Here is a 20,080-nt window from a genome sequence, read left to right on the forward strand (position 1 = left end):
TATGAGGCATCAGTGACATCATCTTGGGATGGTGTCTCTGAGGATAAAGGGGAGAATAATACATCTATTGGCTCTAGTCTCCAGGTTGTCAGAGATTTGCCTCATGGACAATTAATTCCATAGCATTTGTGGGTGCATCACCTCAATAGGAAATTTCCAGGCAAAAGAAAAAAGAGGAGTGATATGGGATGCAGGTTTAAGATGAAGAGCTGGTCACTCGTGCTTGCATAAATTTGTTTCAAACTCCAGAAACTTGACCACTGCAGTATTGGGTGAAGCTGGGAGAAGTGACCAAAAAGATGAAATTAAGGGAATCTGAAGTAGCTTTTAAGAGTTGTCTGGTGTACACACACACACGTGCCAAAGCACACTTTTTCTCGAAAAAATGCTTCCTGTTAGAAATAGGGCTACTTTTATAACTAATATATTGGGATATCTGTACTCATAAACATAAAATATATTTTATTTAGTAACATGCATCTTGTACATATTTATATCTTTCAGCTTATTAATTACATGTTACTCAACTAAAGATTTATTTCTTATAGTGTTTATACCCTGAAATATAAAAATGGTTTAAAGTCATATCATAAAAAATTTTTGGATTAGTTGACAAAAACCTGAAGAGATAGTTGTTGATCTGCCATTATCTCACCATCTAACTTTGGAGAAGTGCAATTGGCAATAAAAGAACCTACTGTATCTATATGGTAGGTGCATTCTCATTTTTAAAAAGGCGTAAAATTGACTGTTGTCATTATTATATATGCATTATTCTTTGCCTTGCCAACTCATAGGCATTTAGACTGGGGTTCTCATGCTGCAAATGACACTTTTCTAAAATAGATCTTCCTATTGATCTTCCTTTAGAAAATAATATTATATTTTTATTATGATATCACCACTTGCTCCATTGAATTCATACATTATATACTGTAACACACAAGTGTAGAATAATTTTGAAAATCTGGTTTGGTTTTTAAATAGTATAACAATTCTTGTATTCTGTCACGACATTTCTTTCAAGGGAACTGTTTCTTCGCTTGTTCAATTGACCCTTCTTGCACTATTGATTTTCCTTCATACTGGAGGAAAATCAATAGCTTTCCTTCTTATTTTTTCTACATATTAGGAAATAATATGTAGCAAGGCCCAAATTGAATTTTTTAAAAATAAAAGATAATATCACATTTCAAAAGCATATAACTTTGTGCATGTTGCTATCCATCACTGAGAAATTTAACAGATTACATTTTGCTTCATTTTCTCATCATTTTTCTATGCGTACTAGCAATTACACAGTTAAAAATAAAAATGAAATCCCTTAAACATTTTCACATTATCCATTGTACTACTGTTATTTTCTTCCTTAAATACTCAAAATAACTTGTTGAAAACACAAATATTATAAGTACCAGTTACACCCATTAAATTTATGAAATGAGAATGTATAGCCCAGAAATAGCACCTGAAAAACTCTGCTGACTCCCCTTCCCCACCTATTCGTGGAGATAGGACTGAAGCATGTGCCAGCCAAATGGTTATTTTTGGAGAAGTAGTTTTTGGAAAGGCAAGAAGCCTGAAATTATATTAAAGCAATTAATAAAACTACAGTCAAGTTTATGATAAAATCCATTAGGAAAATAAAAACAAAGATCAAGTCCAAATATCCAGATGCAGGATCTGAGACACACAATGCACACAGAAACGAGTTTTAAGGATGGGGCATGTGTAAAAGCATAGGACATGAGTCAGATCAAGTCAACTAAAAGTGAGGTCCAGAGCAATCACCACCAACAGTGCTAGCCTGGAGAGCACAGTTCAGACAGGGCTGAGTGAAGTGACTAGGAGGGAGAAGTACTCTTGGCAATGGAGTAATGCAAGACTTCTCTTCAAGAGTTCACAAGCAGGGCATGGTGGCTCATGCCTGTAATCCCAGCACTTTCGGAGGCCAAAACAGGCTGATCACCTGAGGCCAGGAGTTCGAGACCAGACTGGCCAACATGGTGAAACACTGTCTCTACTAAAAATACAAAAAAAATTTAGCCAGGCATGGTGGCATGTATCTGTTATCCCTGCTACTCAGGAGGCTGAGGCAGGAGAATTGCTTGAACCTGGAAGTCAGAGGTTGCAGTGAACCGAGCTCGTGCCATTGCACTTAAGCCTGGGCAACAAGAGCAAAACTCTATTTCAAAACAAAACAAAATAAAACAAACAAACAAAAACAAAGAGTTCACAATCTGCTGGGAAACACAAACAAAAATAATCTAAAATGCTATTATATAGCAATATAGAAAATGAATACTTAGGATGGGCCACCTAAAAAAAATGTGTTGAATGTGGTAGGATTTATGTTTGGGTTTTGTGTAATAGGAAGTCTGTTTTCTCCGATGTTTCCTTGCATTTCTTTTCATTGAGGTAAAATTCACATAGAATAAAATTGATTACTTAAAGTATATAACTCAGGGGCATTTAGTAAATTCACAACATTGTGCAAATATTACTTCTATCTAGTTCCAAGACATTTTATTACTTTCTTTTGTGTGTGTATGGTAAGCACACCTAAAGTCTACTCTCTCCAGAAATTTCCAGTATACAGAACAGTATTATGAACTAGAGTCCTCATGCTGTACCATAGATCTCTAGACTAATTCATCCTATGTAACTTCAAGTTTGTACTCTTTGATTCGCATCTCTTTATTTCCATGCCCTCTCCTCCCAAGTAACCACCATTCCACTCTTTGTTTGTATGGATTTGACTTAAGATCCCACATATAAGTCAGATAGTACAGTATCTGTCTTTCTGTTTATGGCTTATTTCACTTAGTGTAATACCCTCCAGGCTCAACAATGTCGTTGCAAATGTCAGTATGTCCTTTATTAAGACAATAGTATTATATTATGTACATATACCATAATTTATTTATCCATTCATCCATCTATGAACAGTTATGGTTGTTTTCAAATCTTGGCTATTGTGAATAATACTACAATGAAAAGGGAAATGCAGGCATTTCTACAAGATGCTGATTTCACCTTCTATGGGTGAAAACGGTAGGACAGCTGGATCATACAGTAGTTCTATTTTTAATTTTTTGAGAAAACTCCATGCAGTTTTTCACAACAACTGTTCCAATTTACATTCCCAGCAGCAGTGGACAAGGGTTTCCTTCCCTCCACACCCTTGCTGACACCTCTCACATCTTGTCATTTTTATTATAGCCATCTTAACAGAAGTAAAATGATATCTTACTGTGATTTTTATTTGCATTTTCCTGATAATTAGTGGTGTTTAACGCCTTTGCATATGTATGGTTATTTGCATGTCTTTCTTGGAAAAATGTCTATTCATATATTTTGCCCATTTTTAATTAGATTACATTTTTCCTTTCAAGTTGTGGGAATTCCTTATGTATTTTGCATATTAACTTCTTATCAGATATATAGCTTGCAAATATTCTCTCCGAGTCCATAGATTACCTTTTTATTGTGTTGATTATTTCCTCTGCTGTGCAAATGTTTTTTAGTTTAATAACTAATGTTTATGGATTGAAAGTTTTAATATTTTTAATATGTCAAATACTGCCTAAAGCCATATACAGACTGAATGCAATCTCAGTCAAAATTTCCATGATATTTTTCACAGGAACAGAAAAAAACATTCTAAAGTTATATGGAACCATGAAAGACTCAAATAACCAATGTGATCTTGAAAACTGAAAACAGAGTTTGGGGCATCATATTTCCTGATTTCAAATTACATGACAAAGCTACATTAAAAAGAACAATATGGTACTGGCATAAAAACAGACACATAGACCAATAGAACAGAGTAGAGAGGCCAAACATCAGCCCAAGCATACATGGTCAACTAATTTTGGCAAGGCCATGAAGAAGATACAATAGCATTAGGATAATTGGAAATTAGTACTCAAAAGAATGAAACTTAACTCTTATATAATACACAAAAATCAACTCAAAATAAATTGATGATTTAAACATGAGATCTGAAGCAGTAAAATTTGTAGAAGAAAACATGGCAAAAATCTTCTTGATATTGATCTTAGCAATAATTTGTTTTAAATATGACACTGAAAGCTCAGGCAGCAAAAGCAAAATTAAGCGAGTATGACTACATCAAAATAGGAAACGTTTTAGTAACAGAAAGTGTGTCTTTTTGGCAGAGTGTCACACAGAGATAACATCAGAGAGAAAGGTGAGATTATAGGATGAGGCAATTACATATTTTGATATGATAAAGAACGAAAATAACGAACAGAACATGCAGAAGAAGGCTGATAGAGCTGGTGGTTATAGAATTCATGGACACCTGGAAGTTCAAGAAGAAAGACATGGAAACCTATAAGTTTGAATTGTGCAGACAAATAGAGGAAGATATTGACTAATTAATACTGAGACCTGAGGAAGAGACTTCATATTGTATCTTCTCTTTATAATTCATTTGTATTCATTTGTATTGTCTAAAATGGCCTTTCCCAATTTCAAAACTAACGTGTTAGGTAACCTCCCACAATTTTGTAAAGTATCTGTGTGTGTGTGTGTGTGTGTGTGTGTGGAGAGAGACAGAAAGCGACAGGAAAAAAAAAAAAAAAAAAGGAGGAAGAGACCGGAAGAAGAAAATGAGGAATGGAAAGAGGAAGAGGTAGAGGAAGGAGAAGACAGCAGTGGCGAAAAAGAGAATGCCAAATGATTCTGCCACGTTGGAAGACAACTTTGCCGTTCCTTATAGAGCTTACCACCTGATGCAGCAGTTATGCTACTAAGCATTACCCATTGATTTGAAAGCTTATGTAAGGTCTGAATATTTTTGTTGCAGCTTTATTTCTAACTGCCTTCAGAAGATGAATGAATAAATAAATCGGGGTATACCACAGAATGGCATATTATTAGGAAACAAATCACCTATCAAACCACCAAGAGACATAGATGAATCTAAAATGCATATTGTTAAGTGAAGGAAACAGGCTATCTACTATAGGATTCCAATTATGTGACAATTGGGAAAAGGCAAAACAGTAGAGACAGTGAAAAGATCAGTGGTTTACAGGGGTTCAGGAATGAGGAGAGTTAAATAAGAGAAGCACAGGGAATATTTTTGGGTGGTGAAACTCCTCTGTGTGACACTGTAATGATGGTTCCATGATATTATGCATTTGTCAAGACCCATAGAGCACTACAACACAAAGCACTCATATGACTGTATACAAATTAAAACAAACATGTGTTAAAGAGGTCAGAGCATTCAACTAAGTGTGGGGCTGTATATGCAAGGGACCTAAAAGGCTAAGTAAGTTTTTGTTTCCATGAAGCCAGCCCACTCCTGTTTCACTTGTCAATGTTTGCCTCTTAACATTTGCCCCTGAGCTTTTTGCTGGATGTAACCAACCTCTCTGAGCAAACCAAGGTCTCTGTGTGTCCTGCGGGGTTGGGGCAGACACTGCACAGCTGTGACAGCTCCTCCATGGGAATAGTTGAGGCTGAAGTGAAGATTGGCTTTTGCATCCAGGACAGAGGGAGGCAAGCAGGCAAGTTCAGGAATGAGGCACTGACTGCAGCTGACACATGGTAACCATGGGGTAGTGAGAACCATCACTAGGGGTATTCCAGCCTGCAGGCAAGGAAAACTCTTGAAATTTGGAAAGAAGGCAGGACTGAGCAGATGTGGAAAGTCATATGAACAAGAGGGTCCCACACTCACAGGAAGACAGTGCCTCTCTCCACCATTTCAGCTGCCATGCTCCAGAGCTTCTGCAACTCTGTTCTGCAGCTTTTATAGTATAAGCAGCATTTAACACAACAAGATTTATGAGAATAATTTTTGAGACTTGTTTGTTTTTCCTTGTATTACCAAATGTGTCTGATGGTGACCTAAAGATTTTCCTGTGACTCTACTTTACAGACAGACACAAATACAGGCCCACACTTTTAGTCCTGAGAGGATGCCAATGGCCTTTCCCTGCACACCATGGTCCCACCTTCTCTTGACTGAACAGGGAGAGATGGAATCACCAAACTAAAGCAACCTAGATTAATCTGCCCATGAGGAAAAGCAATTCTGAGAACTTGAGAACTTCCAGAAGTCCCCTCATACCACTAGGGTAGACAATACTAACAATAAAAGGGAATATTTTTAAGTGTAGCTAGACTTTCCTCAACTAAGAGTCTTTGAAATGCACAAAATGGAGCTACAGAAATGTTCCCTTCAGTTGATCAATTTTCCTGAAATGTTCATTTGGACCTTATACATTGTGGTACAACAGTTCATCCTGAGATCACAAGGAGAAACTACAGTTTCTTCCCTCTCATATAACTTTCCTGGAAACAAAACAAGCAAACAAATGCAAGTCAGGGTGGTTTTTTTCCAGTCTGGGGGAACCTCACTGCTATTGGTGCACTGGTTGGGGACTTTACCTGCCTTCCCTACATGAAGCTTTTGCAGTCAGATCCAGGAAACAAGAGAAATGGGCAGTGGGTCCCAGTCAGAATGAATTCAGAAAGTTTCCCAGGGTATGAAGTCAGTACAGGGCTGAATGCTAAGCTTGCTTGCATTTGATCATGGTGTCATTTTATCTGTGACAGACAACACTAGAAATAGAGATGATTTCCGAGTGAAGCCAATGATTCTTCAATCACAAACTTGCCTAAGAATACTAAGAACTTGAACAATGATTCTGGCGGCACATGGGCCAATAGAAGTTGCGTCCTGTCAGCAGCTGCAACTTGTGACACAAAGAGAGGCAGGCCACCACAGAAGGACCAATTGAAGTACAAGGGCAGAGGCCTCAGACATCCCCAAAGCACACAAAAGCAGCAATAGCAAAAAAAAAAAAAAAAAAAAAAAAAAAAATTCTATATATTCAAATATTAAGTATTTTTATTATAATACTCTTGTTACAGTAATTTTAAAATACCCAAAAAGCCTGGGGCGGCCTCTAGCCAGGTAGAAAGGGCAGCAAGCACAAAGAGGCAGGGACCCAGCTGTGACACTTGAGGACACTCAGGCTCTCAGGGTTCCTTATGCTCCTGGGGCTATTTTCAACTCCAATGTGAAGTCAGCCTAGCTTTAAATGTGGGCAAATATGAGCATGAATTAAACATGAAGAGGCAAAGAGATATATTTAAGAAGAAAGAGGATGGCTTGAAATGCATCCAGCCATATTTTTGAAAAATAACAAAATATTAACACTTTTCAGGATTGTCAGAAGAAGATAGTTTGAGAATGGGAATAGCCGCCCTCAAGTGAATTTCCATTATTTTCCTTACAACTGCCTTTCTCCATTTCTTCATGTAGAACCTGTACTCTTATTGGGCTTTAGTCAGGATTTGCTGTGCATGATACTTTGAAATCTTTGCACAGCAGTGGTGTGAAAGCATGCAGAGCGGCCCCTGACACTTGGAAATTCTAAGAAGGGAATAAATGATCCCCTCTTGCACATAAACAGCTTGGCCTCTGATGGCTAGCCCAGAATAATTCTGGAAGTTTCAGCTTCCATCCTTTGCTCTCTGTGCCCTTCAATTGATTCTTCCACAAGTGCTTCCAAATTAAGAATTGAAAAACCAGGGAATCACAGGACTCAAAGAAATATTAATATTCATCTAGTCTGGAGGTTTGGGGAATGGGAATGGATTTAGGAGAAATGAAGGCAGTGACAGAGCAGCCAAGTTCTAGATCACTCACTGCTGCTTCCATTAAAATGCTTCTTTTTCCCTCTTTTGTCTGTTGGACTCCCCTATGAGGTTTTATGTGAAGCACATATTTAACTACGAAAAAAGGTCTAGCAATGAAAAATAACTTGAAAACTTTGGATATATAATGGCATTTATAATGCATTAGAAAGGGTTCTTTTTGCTTTGTAGAAAATGTGCTTTGGAAATTTCTGAGTTTACATGAATGATGAAAATACACTGTTTAATTTAAAGATAATTGTTCAATGCTTTTACACTGTTGGTGGGAGTGTAGATTAGTTCAACCATTGTGGAAGACAATGTGGTGATTCCTCAAGGATCTAGAACCAGAAATACCATTTGACCCAACAATCCCATTACTGGGTGTATCCCCAAAGGATTACAAATCATTCTACTGTAGAGACACATGCGCACATATGTGTATTGCGGCACTATTCACAATAGCAAAGACTTGGAACCAACCAAAACATCCATTAGTGATAGATTGCATAAAGAAAATGTGGTACATATACATCATGGAATACTATGCAGGCATAAAAAAAGAATGCGTTCATGTCCTTTGCAGGGACGTGGATGAAGCTGGAAGCCATTATTCTCAGCAAACTAACACAAGAACAGAAAACCAAACACCACATATTCTCACGTGTGAGAGCTCAATAACGAGAACACGTGGACACAGGGAGGGGAACATCACACACCAGGGCCTGTTGGGAGTTGGGGTTGGGGCCAAGGGGACGGAGAGCATTAAGACAAATACCTACTGCATGCGGGGCTTAAAAGCTAGATGATGGGTTGATAGGTGCAGCAAACCACCATGGTACATGTATACCTACGTAACAAAACTGCATGTTCTGTACATGTATCACAAAACTTAAAGTAAAATTTTTTAAGAAGATAATTGTTTAAAAATCTACCTGAATAATTTTAGGGTCAGATTGGGTGAGGGAAATCAATCTATGAGCAACCCATTCCCATGTACATTCCACGACAAGAAACAGCACAATGTGGCTTCCACGTCTAACAGAATAGGTAGCAAACAGGACAACTTTGAGGCCTAATTGCCTAATCCCCAGTGCCTCTGAACTTGCCATAGTCCTTGAAAACCCAGCCTAGAAATCACTTATAAGAGACAATCTGCGTGGCTACATAGTTATAAAATTTCATAGTTTTTATAACACATGATACACTCAAAGATTCTCGCCACTTCTATACTACATTTAAGTATAATTGAATACATAAATATGCACACAATATACTTTTCAGTACTGGCACTCATTGAAACTTAACAGATATCAGTGAGTTTGATGATTCTTACTAAAACCATACTATAAGTCCTTGGACTGCCAGGACATAAGCTGTCAAAAATACTGTGACAGCTTATTATAAAAACAGATTTAGTGACTTCAATCCTAACCTTTTCTAGCCAGGTTCACCTCCTTCCAACAAATAGTGTATGATTCCTTCCTAAAGTAACACTTATTCTACTACAAGGTCATTGATCCACCTGCATCATACATGCTGACTCACACTCCCTTCCTGAAGGAATTTGATTCATTGTACTAATTTCACCTCATTCACTCATTCCTCCGAACAAACAAAAGAGAACGTGACAGTCCATAGTCATTCTGCCAAGCACCGCCCCCTGCCCCCTGCTTGTTGAGTGTCTACTTCTTAGGAAATCACACCTCACTGAAATGTGTAACTCCAGTTACCATCTTCATGAGGAGACACTGACCCTTCACCTAATAAAGGGTGTTTTAGAAAAACTCAATTATTTTTCTCATTCCTATAAATAGTATTTATTAAAGAAACAACACAAATCAACATAGCTGTTTAAATAAATATTGTGGAAAGACACATCTAAATGCTGTGTAACTGCAATTAAACATTGAGATATTTCTGAATATTTCTACTCCTTCCATAACAAGAGGTTTTGTTTTCTATGTCAATTTTCAAGAACAGAGAAAGAGGCTTCAAAAAGATTAATATCAAAGAAAACAATTGTCTCTTAGAAGTGTAGACAAATACAGTTGATTTTTTTCCACTAATTTACGCATGATACATTACTGCAAAGTAATGGTCTTACTTGAATTCAGGTAGAGCAATATTTTTCTTTTGCTGGGGTCACTTCTCGGGCAATCTCAACATTCTGGAGAGCAGTCTAGATGCAGAAATTAAAAAAATATATATAAGTCCTATGAGCATTCAAAAATAGAAGTGATGAATTGTACACACTGAAACGTATCTACTTTCCCCATGAGGAAGACAAGCCTGCTATTTACACTCAAATCATACACAATTTTCCACACTTTCTTGTCAATTTCTAGGAATAGCTCAAATCCCTATAAATTATCAAGAGAGGAAGCGAAGTAATATTTTCCAAATGACTAATGTCACAAGATTAAGTTCTGTAGAACACACTTTGGGGAAATTGACTTCAAAAGGAGTACCAGAGGATATTTGGCAATCTGCCCAAAATTTCATCTGCCAGTAGGTAGCCCTTGGATCCAAATTTAGAATGAGACTCCAATTTTAAATTAGTGATAATATGTAAAAGCCTTCATCGTGAGGAATAGTCTATTGATTTAATGCCAAGAAGTGATAACTTTTTTATGAAACTTAGCTATTAACTCAGTTTTATTGTGGGGGGGGGGCAGGCTGATCCCTTAAAACACTGAAGGCTTAAACAACAGATTGCTAATTCCAAAGGCTAGAGAGATGCTTCTGCCTTTGTCATTTAGTTTTTAATGATCCCATTTATGTTACTTGGCCCCTCATGAACTCAACTGTTGTTTTGAAAATACTGTACTTTAATAAATGAAATGCAGGTGAGATGTCTATATTTAATAGAGAAGTGGTTATCAGAAGTCCCAGGGTGATGAAGCTGGCTGCATAAGTGTTGCTTCTATAGCTTATTGAAAATAATAATATATTTATAACTGAGGAGAGAGGGTTCAATTCTGAATCTGAATCAGAGTCAGATAGAGGCCTATAAATATGCATTTTTAAAGAAGCTCCCTCAAAATCTGAAACATAGCTAAGCTGAGAACCCTTAACTAGAGTAAAGCTTGTGAGATGTGCTAGGAATAATTCTTGGATGGTGTGATGGTTAACACTCAGTATCAACTTGATTGGATTGAAGGATGCAAAGTATTGAACCTGGGTGTGTCTGAGAGTGCTGCCAAAGGAGATTAACATTTGAGTCAGTGGGCTGGGAAAGGCAGACTCACCCTTAATCTGGGTGGGCACAATCTAATCAGCTACCAGTGTTGCCAAGATATGAAGCAGGAAGAACACCAAGAAAAGACTAGACCGGCTTAGTCTCCCAGCCTACATCTTTCTCCTGTGCCAGATGCTTCCTGCCCTTGAGCATCCGACTCCAGATTCTTCAGCTTTGGGACTCAAACTGGTTTTCTTGCTCCTCAGTTGGCAGGCAGCCTATTATGGGACATTGTGATTGTGTGAGTTAATACTATTTAATAAACTCCAATTATATATATATGTAATATACATATATATTTCCTATTAGTCCTGTCTCTCTAGAAAACCCTGACTAATACAGATGGCCCCCAGATTCTTGCCCCTAAAATGCTCCTTGGCTGCGGACTGGACTTGTGGCAGTTGTGGATTTCACTCCTGTGATGAGATTCTATCAGATGACAAAAGTGGAGGGATTATGTGGCTGTCATCTCCCAAATCAGTCAATTTTGAGTTAATCAGTTTGAAGGAGATTATACTGGGTGGCCAGACTTGATCAGGTGGGAGCTCCTACAAAGGATCAGAGGTTCAGGCTGGGACAGATTCTCCCGTGCTTTTGGAAGAGGGAAGCTGCCCTGTGGAGATGGTTGCATACCCAAGTCCTCCAGGAGGCGGCCACTAGGAACCTGGAGCAGCCCTTGGCCAGCACGCAGCAAGAATGTGGGGACTTCAGTCCTAGAAATGCAAAGAACTGGATTCTGCCACAAACCTAAGCAAGTTTGGTAGAACCCCGGAGTTCCAGATGCGAACACAGCCTGAATGACACTATGATTGTAGCCTTGTGAGACTGTGCATAGAATCAATCTGCATATGTTGTGCCTGCACTTCTAACTATGGAAACCATGAGGAAACAAAGGAGTACTGTTTTAAATGACTAAGTTTGCTACATGTTTTTATGCAACAATAGATAACCAATACACGAGTTAAGTCTTATGCCTCACTCTGTTATTACTGTATCCCCACATGTCATGCATGTGATTCCATATTTTTTTTAAATTTATATGATAAGGGGTTCAGAATTAGATATTGTGTCAAAATAATGTTAATTGCACTGGAATAATTATCATATCTTTAAGTGTTTTCACAGGTTGTTTCCTTAGTTATTTTATGCGAAATAATTTTAGACTAATCTGTTTTTCTCCATTTATTTATTATTTTATATAGATGTATTTGATGGATTTTATCTATGAAATAATAAATATACATTAAGCCTCTTGAATTAAAAAAAATGTAACCTTGTACCACAGGACCAATATTGAGGTGTGAAAGTAGGAACATTAGTTAAAGAACAACAGGCTATCCTCACTGAGGCGGGTCTACTCCTGGTCTCTATAGCCACAGAGGTGAGCGGACATTAGAACTAGAATACAATGTTCAAAGTACCACTCTTACAGCCCCAGGTGCAAATATGAAGAGCAAAAAGGGAAAGGAAGCTCGATGAGTCTAGCTAGATGAGTCTTCTGTTTACATATTTACCACCCTCAATTCCACGAATTTTTTAATTTTTTTACAGATGGGGTCTCACTCTGTCACCCAGACTGGAGTGCAGTGGGTGCAACACTCAGTGCATAACTCACTGCAGCCTCTAACTCCTTGGCTCAAGTGATCCTCTTGCCTCAACTGCCCAAGTAGCTGGGATTACAAGTGCAAGACACAAAACTCAGCTCCTAATTGGGACCTCTGCAGAGGCTTTAATGTAACACCGTGAGGGAAATGAAGAAATCAAATAAAAACCTCAAACCAAAACACAGACAGTCCAAAGAAGAGTTCACTACAGCTAATGAAGTAAATAAAAATCTAAAAATGGTAGGTTAATCAATGTATTACTTAACAAGGAACTAGAAGAAAGGAGAGATTTTAAGTTTCTATCCAACCTGAATATATGAGGCAAATAAGAAATACCAGGGGCTCTTACCACACCATGTCCTTCCCAGTTCTGAGCTCCCTAAGAGTGGGCCGTCTTCTCTCTCCCTTTCTAGGTCTTTATATGTTTTTCTCTATGTGATGTCCAAGATATTAAGTTGCATTTAAGTGGGAGGAAGAAGCAAAACTGCTTCTACTCCAGTTTTCTCAGAAGCAGAAGTCGAACTTCATTTTTGACCTAGGAATTTAACTGGAAAATTTAAGTGTAAAACATAAGAGTATACATGTGAGTTTTAAAAATACATTATTGATGTCAGTTATTCAAAGTGTCTTTTAATATTGATAAATTCATACTGTGTGCGCTATGATGTCTTTTTGTGAAATAAATTATTATTCACTGTAATTATTCAATGAAATTATTATTCATTGAAACCCCTCAAATACAAGTATCACTGAGGAAAACAAATTCAATTGTAAGTGACAAAGATGGAAAAGTTTCAGAAAGAAAATAAATGTTTTAAAACACTCCTCATCTATATAAAAATGTGAAACAATCACTCTGCCTGGCATATTATTTAATAAGTTAAATATCTTAGTTGTGATGGGAGTTTCACAGAAATATACATATGATAAAATGACATATACACACAAATGAGTGACGTGTAACCAAATAACTCTGTGAGTTGTACCAAGGTCAGTTTCCTGCTTTTCATAATCAGGTACTGCAGTTACGCAAGATGTTAAATTTGGGTGAAGCTGGGTGAAGGGTACACAGCATCTCTCTGTATGTTTCTTTGCAACTTCCTAGAAATTATAACTAATTAAAATCTTAAGTTTCTTAATGTGGGGTAAAGAAAGAGAGATCAGACTGTTACTGTGTCTATATAGAAAGAAGTAGACATAAAAGACTCCATTTTGTTCTGTATTTGAGATGCTGTTAATCTGTGACCCTACCCCCAACCTTGTCCTTGCGAAAGACATGTGCTGTAGTGACTCAAGGTTTAAAGGATTTTGGGCTGTGCAGGGTGTGCTTTGTTAAACAAGTGCCTGAAGGCAGCTTGCTGGTTAAAAGTCATCACCATTCTGTTAATCTCAAGTACCCAGGGACACGTATACTGCCAAAGGTCGCAGGGACCTCTGCCTAGGAAAGCTAGGTATTGTCCAAGGTTTCTCCCCATGTGATAGTCTGAAATATGGCCTCGTGGGAAGGGAAAGACCCAATCGTCCCCTAGCCTGACACCGTGAAGGGTCTGTGCTGAGGAGGACTAGTACAAGAGGAAAGAAGGCCTCTTGGCAGTTGAGATAGAGAAAAGCATCTGTCACCTGCCCGTCCCTGGGCAATGGAACATCTGGGTGTAAAACCCGATTGTATGTTCTGTTTACTGAGAAAGGAGAAAACCACCTTAGAGCGAAAGGTGGGACTTGCTAGCGCAATGCTGCTCTTTATGCACTAAAAAGGTTTATAGAGATGTTTGCATATGCATATTAAGGCACAGCACTTTTCCTTAAACTATGTCACAGAGATCTTTATTCACATGTCTTACTGCTGACCTTCTCCCTATGATGATCCTATTATCCTGCCACTTCCCTTTTTCTAAGATGGTAAAGATAATGATCAATAAATACTGAGGGAACTCAGAGGCTGGTGCCCGCGTGGGTCCTCTGTATGCTGAGCGCCGGTCCCCTGGGCCCACTTTTTCTTTCTCTATACTTTGTCTCTGGGTCTCATTTCTTTTCTTAATGTTCCACCTAACGAGAAATGCCCACAGGTGTGCCGGGGCAGGATAATAGGATCATCGTCCACCCCTTCACTTAAAAAGTAAAGGAAATGTTGAATATAACTTCAAATAGTGTTATCTCTTAAAGGAAAATAGAATAAAATACAAATACAGTAAAAATCATGTGTACTACAGTTGTCATGCTCCACTTCTTACATTGGGTAATAGATTCACAGATTCTTATGGTATTAATATGCTTTATAACATATATATACACACAGACACACATATATATACACACACATGCATATACATGTATACACATACATATGTGTTAAGGTTTTGTTTTTGTCAACTATTATACTAAAGTAAAACAAGCAAAATGCATCTTATACTCTATCCTCTGTTTATGTATTTTTGTGTGCATATCTTCAGATGAGAGGTACATATTTTCTTTCCTTTACTGTTAGACAAAAAAACAAATTGTTCTTAATGGCAGTAATAAAAGAAATAGAATGACTTGGTCTTAATAATACATCTACAATTTGTGGCCTTATTTACATTTGATTGTCTTTATGTTAACAATGTAAAGTGGTTTGTGTTTGTATGAAGTATGTAGCAATAAAATTAGTAGTTGGGAATTATAATTTTTCACAAATATGATCCTTCCTAAAGATGTGTAGATTTTTTTCAGGAAGTTGGGAAATATTAAACATTTTAGAAAAAGGTTACTAAATCATTTAACTTGCTTAAGTTTTATTATACAAATTAAAGGAATTGTAATTAAATTATATTTTTATATTTTAATAAGAGAAAGCACAAGAAGTAGCCACATAACATCAAAAGTTAAAATTTAGATTCCTTCATTAAGTAATCATGTATTTTATAACAATATTTATCTAAGGTAATTTTTAAATTATTAGAAAAATATGATATGCAAACTAATTAATGGCTTTTCTAAATCTCTCTCAAAATAATACTTGAGTGAAACAAATTTTCTTCCTTCCTTCCTTCCTTCCTTCCTTCCTTCCTTCCTTCCTTCCTTCCTTCCTTCTTTCTTTCTTTTTTGAGATAGAATCTTGCAAACTTGCCCAGGCTGGGGTACAGTGGTATGATCATGACTCACTACAACCTCAACCTGCCAGCTGACAGGATCCTCCCATCTCAGCTTCCTGAATAGCTGGGACTACAGGCGCATGCCACCATGTTTGGCCAACTTTTGTATTTTGTGGTTTTTTTTTGTAGAGATGAGGTTTTGTTCTGTTGCTCAGGCTGATCTCAAACTCATAGGCTCAAGCAATCTGCCTGCCGAGGCCTCAAAAACTGCTGGGATTATAGGCATGACCCACCATGCTTGGCCAAATATACTTTCTTATCAGGACTATTACATATAATCATGGTCCAGAGAGGTCAATGTTATTTGAAGGAATATGATATGAGAGGTTTTATGTATACTAGATTTAATACCTGAGTGACATATAGGAAAAGTTGGTTTAGAAACAGACTCTTTTGCTTTCCTAATTTCAAAGATATTTTTATTTAGCATAATTGGATGGCATTTAAGTTACAATGCATCTTCAGGTTCAACTAGTAATGCCCATTGGTTATATGACAAATGTATGTATAGACATATATCTTGATATTTTTGGGAAATACTAAGGTTTTCCAATGTAGGGTTTCTGTAATGATCTGAAAATTATAGTTGTAAATCACTGAAAAAGGAAAATAAAAATGGCATGGCCATAATGGAAGCAATTTTCAAGCAGATAATATGCAGAACATGGTAGATGAGTGTCCCTGGCTGAGGATGATGTAAATTAATTGCTTCACTTACTTAAATTAAGCAATATTAAGCCAATTGTACTGTTTCTAGATATAAAAGCTCTATTTGGAGATGAGTACAAGGATGAAAAAACTCTACAGCAAACATCAGTATACGGGACACAAAATAATTTTTGGATACACTTTGACATTTTCTTGATTCTTGCTTGAATAAATCACTACTTGCAAAAATGATTTCTGTACATCCATACATCAGTTTGCTAAAGCCTCATTCCTGTCACTGACTGCACTGTGATATAGAAAATTAATCTTTTCTTCACTCATACAACTTGCTAGAGCAAGGTAAATGGGAATCTCTGGCTGGGGATGGAGACTAAACTTTAAGTTAAATTGACCAAACTTAATTAAATCGAGCAATATTAAGCCAATTGCTCTCTTTTCAGTAAGCAAAGCTATGCCTGTGAAGCTCATCAAAGCAGAACTCAACACTGCTCTGTCCAATATTATAAACACCTGACACCAAACTCAACATTTGTGTATGTGTGTGTGGGAGACAAAAGATTATTTTTATTGCTGGGGAGGGGAAATCATAGTTTCTATGGATTAGAGTCACTATTGTCTTAATTTATGACATACATAAAATATGCTAAAAGCAAATTTGAAAACCTATAAATAAGGGATGGCTTATTCTTTGACCAGAATGTTTAGAGTAATATTCAAAAGAATGAACTTTATCTTCTGATGTTGTATAGTCATACCATTTAATAAAGCCATGGAGCATAATAAGTATTTAGCAATAGAATTCATAGTTGGAGATAATATTTTTTTCCAAACAGTTTCCAAACTGTTGACATAAGGGTTGCATATTTTGAAGCGTTACTTCTATTTACACATTCACCGCATGTTTGAGTGTATATTAGGGACCTTGTACTCTTCTAGGGTCTGTGAATGTAACAGGGAAAGAAAACAAGGGACAAATAGATAAGTGAAATTTATATTATGACATGTAATATTTTGTATGCACGAAGAGAGTTGCAACCAAATATCCCCTAGTAATTTAAAATGTGTTCACTAAAAATTATCTACTTAAAAATCTATCTACTTTTAAATATCTTTTGATTTTGAAGAACCAAACTATCATTTCAGATTGTCTGATAGAGCTTTAAATGAATAAGCACCAGTAAAGAAGGTTTCCTGTGTCATCCACTGTTCGTGCTTGTCAATGGAGAATTGCCAGTTCTGTGGAAAAAAGCAATCCCCTTTCAGAATTTCATACTGGAACAGAACATGTTCATATGCGAAGTTCTTTGTAACTGTGCATCATGCTGTACCAGCCATGGCAAAGCATCTGAATAGCAGCAGAGCAAAGTTCTGTTCTCCTTAACCATTTCAGACAAGCATTGTGAAAAATCAGCTTTCCGTTCATTTTTACTTCTGACCATAGTTTAAGCATATTGAGCAGGCCCATGATGATAGAAAAGAAAAAAAAAAAAAAACCTGTGTCTTTCTATCAAGGTCTTTCTATCAAGGTCTCTGAGATCAATAGGAACATTAAAATGGAAGAGAGACAAGAGGAAAAAGCAAACGCAAGAGGTAGATCAAACCCGTAGATTTCAGTCTGTCAGTTCAATAATTTGCAGTGCTAAAGGCAGCAATTGTAAAGATGTAGTCATTATCTTGAAAAGGTAGGATCCAACATAAGTGATTTTTTTTGAATTCTTAAACTTGTCAGTTTGCATTTAGAATTTTAAACTACAATTTAAATAATCCATTATAAAAGCAAATTAATTTTACTAAAAAAATTCCTGGGCCGAGTGCGGTGGCTCATGCCTGTAATCCCAGCACTTTGGAAGGCGAAGGCGGGAGGGTCATGAGGTCAGAAGATCGAGACCATCCTGGCCAACATGGTGAAATCCCGTCTCTACTAAAAATGCACAAATTAGCTGGGCGTGGTGTCGTACGCCTGAAGTCCCAGCTACTCGGGAGGCTGAGGCAGGTGAATCACTTGAACCCAGGAGGCGGAGGTTGCAGTGAGCCGAGATGGCGCCACTGCACTCCCACCTGGCGCAGAAGCAAGACTCCGTCAAAAAAATAAAATAAAATAAACCTGAAGAGAAATTTGTAATACTAAGTCTATTAAGAAAACTTGGAATTCTAACTGGAAGACCTAAATTTTGGAAAAATTATATTTTGGAATACTCAGAAGCAACAGTAAAAGGGACACAGATAAGTCGTCTTCTAATCAATAGGTTATAGGTTATGATTAAGAAGAATTTTTCGAAATTTAAAACTAGAGAATATGGGACTTAGTTTCTGTGGATGAAACGAGTCTGTCTCAATAAAGGGCAGTGGAATAACTGGCTGAGTCGAGGAGAGTTGCTTTCTTCCCAGTTGATGGAATCTACAGAGTTGAGAGACCAGAAAGGACCTCCCCTAGAGGGTGAAGGGAGAGGCCTCTCTTCTGAAGAGTTAACTGGGACCTAGGGTATGGAATCAGGTAGTTAGCAACTCTATGAGAAAAGACTGGAACCATGAATCCTGAAAACAGCCACATGACACCAGATGCCATCCCCTTCTGTTTGCCCTGAGCCCTTAGAAAGGCTTCCTAAAGATTTCATGGTGATCTCTGCTGTGCCTTGTTGTAGAATATGCGAGAAAGTTTCTGGGTCCAGGCTCCCATGAGGCAGTAAGAGGAGCATGCTCTGAATCTGGGATAGCCGGGGGCATGTTAACCTCCAGGAACAGCAGTGGGGGCAGATGACAGGAGCAGAACACGTCACTACATAATCACCACGAATGGCCAGGCTGATGCCAATCAGGACAGAGGATTCAGCTTCACATATGTGATGTAAATACCCATTCCTATCCTGATGTCCTGGATTAGATAGCGCCTCAGTGCGAGATCCAGCGGGCTAACAAAGGGAAGCATGATGGAGGATGAAGTCTTGCTAGGGACTGGTGCTTTTTGTTGTTGTTGTTGTTGTTGTTGTTGTTGTTGTTGTTGTTGTTGAGACGGAGTCTTGCTCTGTCGCCCAGGCTGGAGTGCAGTGGCGAGATCTCGGCTCACTGCAAGCTCCTCCTCCCGGGTTCACGCCATTCTCCTGCCTCAGCCTCCGGAGTAGCTGGGACTACAGGCGCCCGCCACCATGCCCGGCTAGTTTTTTTGTATTTTTAGTAGATACAGGGTTTCACTGTGTTAGCCAGGATGGTCTCCTGTCCTCGTGATCCCTCCGCCTGAGACTCCCAAAGTGCTGGGATTACAGGCGCGTGCCACCGCGCCCAGCTAGGCCTTAATCTTTTTTTTTTTTTTTTTTTTTTTTTGATACAGAGTCTCGTTCTGTCACCCAGGCTGGAGTGCAGTGGCGCAATCTCGGCTCACTGCAAGCTCCACCTCCTGGATTCACGCCATTCTCCTGCCTCAGCCTCCCGAGTAGCTGGTACTACAGGAACCCGCTTCCACGCCCGGCTAATTTTCTGTATTTTTTTTTTTTCATTTTTTTTTTTTTATTATTATTATACTTTGAGTTCTAGGGTACATGTGCATAACGTGCAGGTTTGTTACATATGTATACTTGTGCCATGTGGGTGTGCTGCAGCCATCAACTCGTCAGCACCCATCAACTCTTCATTTACATCAGGTATAACTCCCAGTGTAATCCCTCCCCCATCCCCCCTCCCCATGATAGGCCCCAGTGTGTGATGTTCCCCTTCCCGAGTCCAAGTGATCTCATTGTTCAGTTCCCACCTATGAG

General features: G+C 38.0%; 1 protein-coding gene across 19 annotated transcripts in view; it reads right to left on the reverse strand.

The window, feature by feature from the left end:
• Positions 1 to 20,080, reverse strand: part of LOC105495692 (syntrophin gamma 1) — an 893,014-nt gene that overhangs the window by 630,784 nt on the left and 242,150 nt on the right. For 16 of the 19 annotated variants that reach the window (XM_071068276.1, XM_071068279.1, XM_071068274.1 and 13 more), the window contains one exon: positions 9,794 to 9,868. The exons of 2 other annotated variants lie outside the window; for them this stretch is intronic. The gene's annotated coding sequence lies outside the window, so the exon portion shown is untranslated. Of the gene's footprint in view, positions 1 to 9,793; positions 9,869 to 17,506; positions 17,646 to 20,080 lie in introns of those variants that run through there. One more of the 19 variants, XM_071068265.1, reaches the window with a different exon arrangement.

The sequence above is a fragment of the Macaca nemestrina genome, chromosome 8 (assembly GCF_043159975.1).
Source record: "Macaca nemestrina isolate mMacNem1 chromosome 8, mMacNem.hap1, whole genome shotgun sequence".
Classification (NCBI taxonomy): domain Eukaryota; kingdom Metazoa; phylum Chordata; class Mammalia; order Primates; family Cercopithecidae; genus Macaca; species Macaca nemestrina.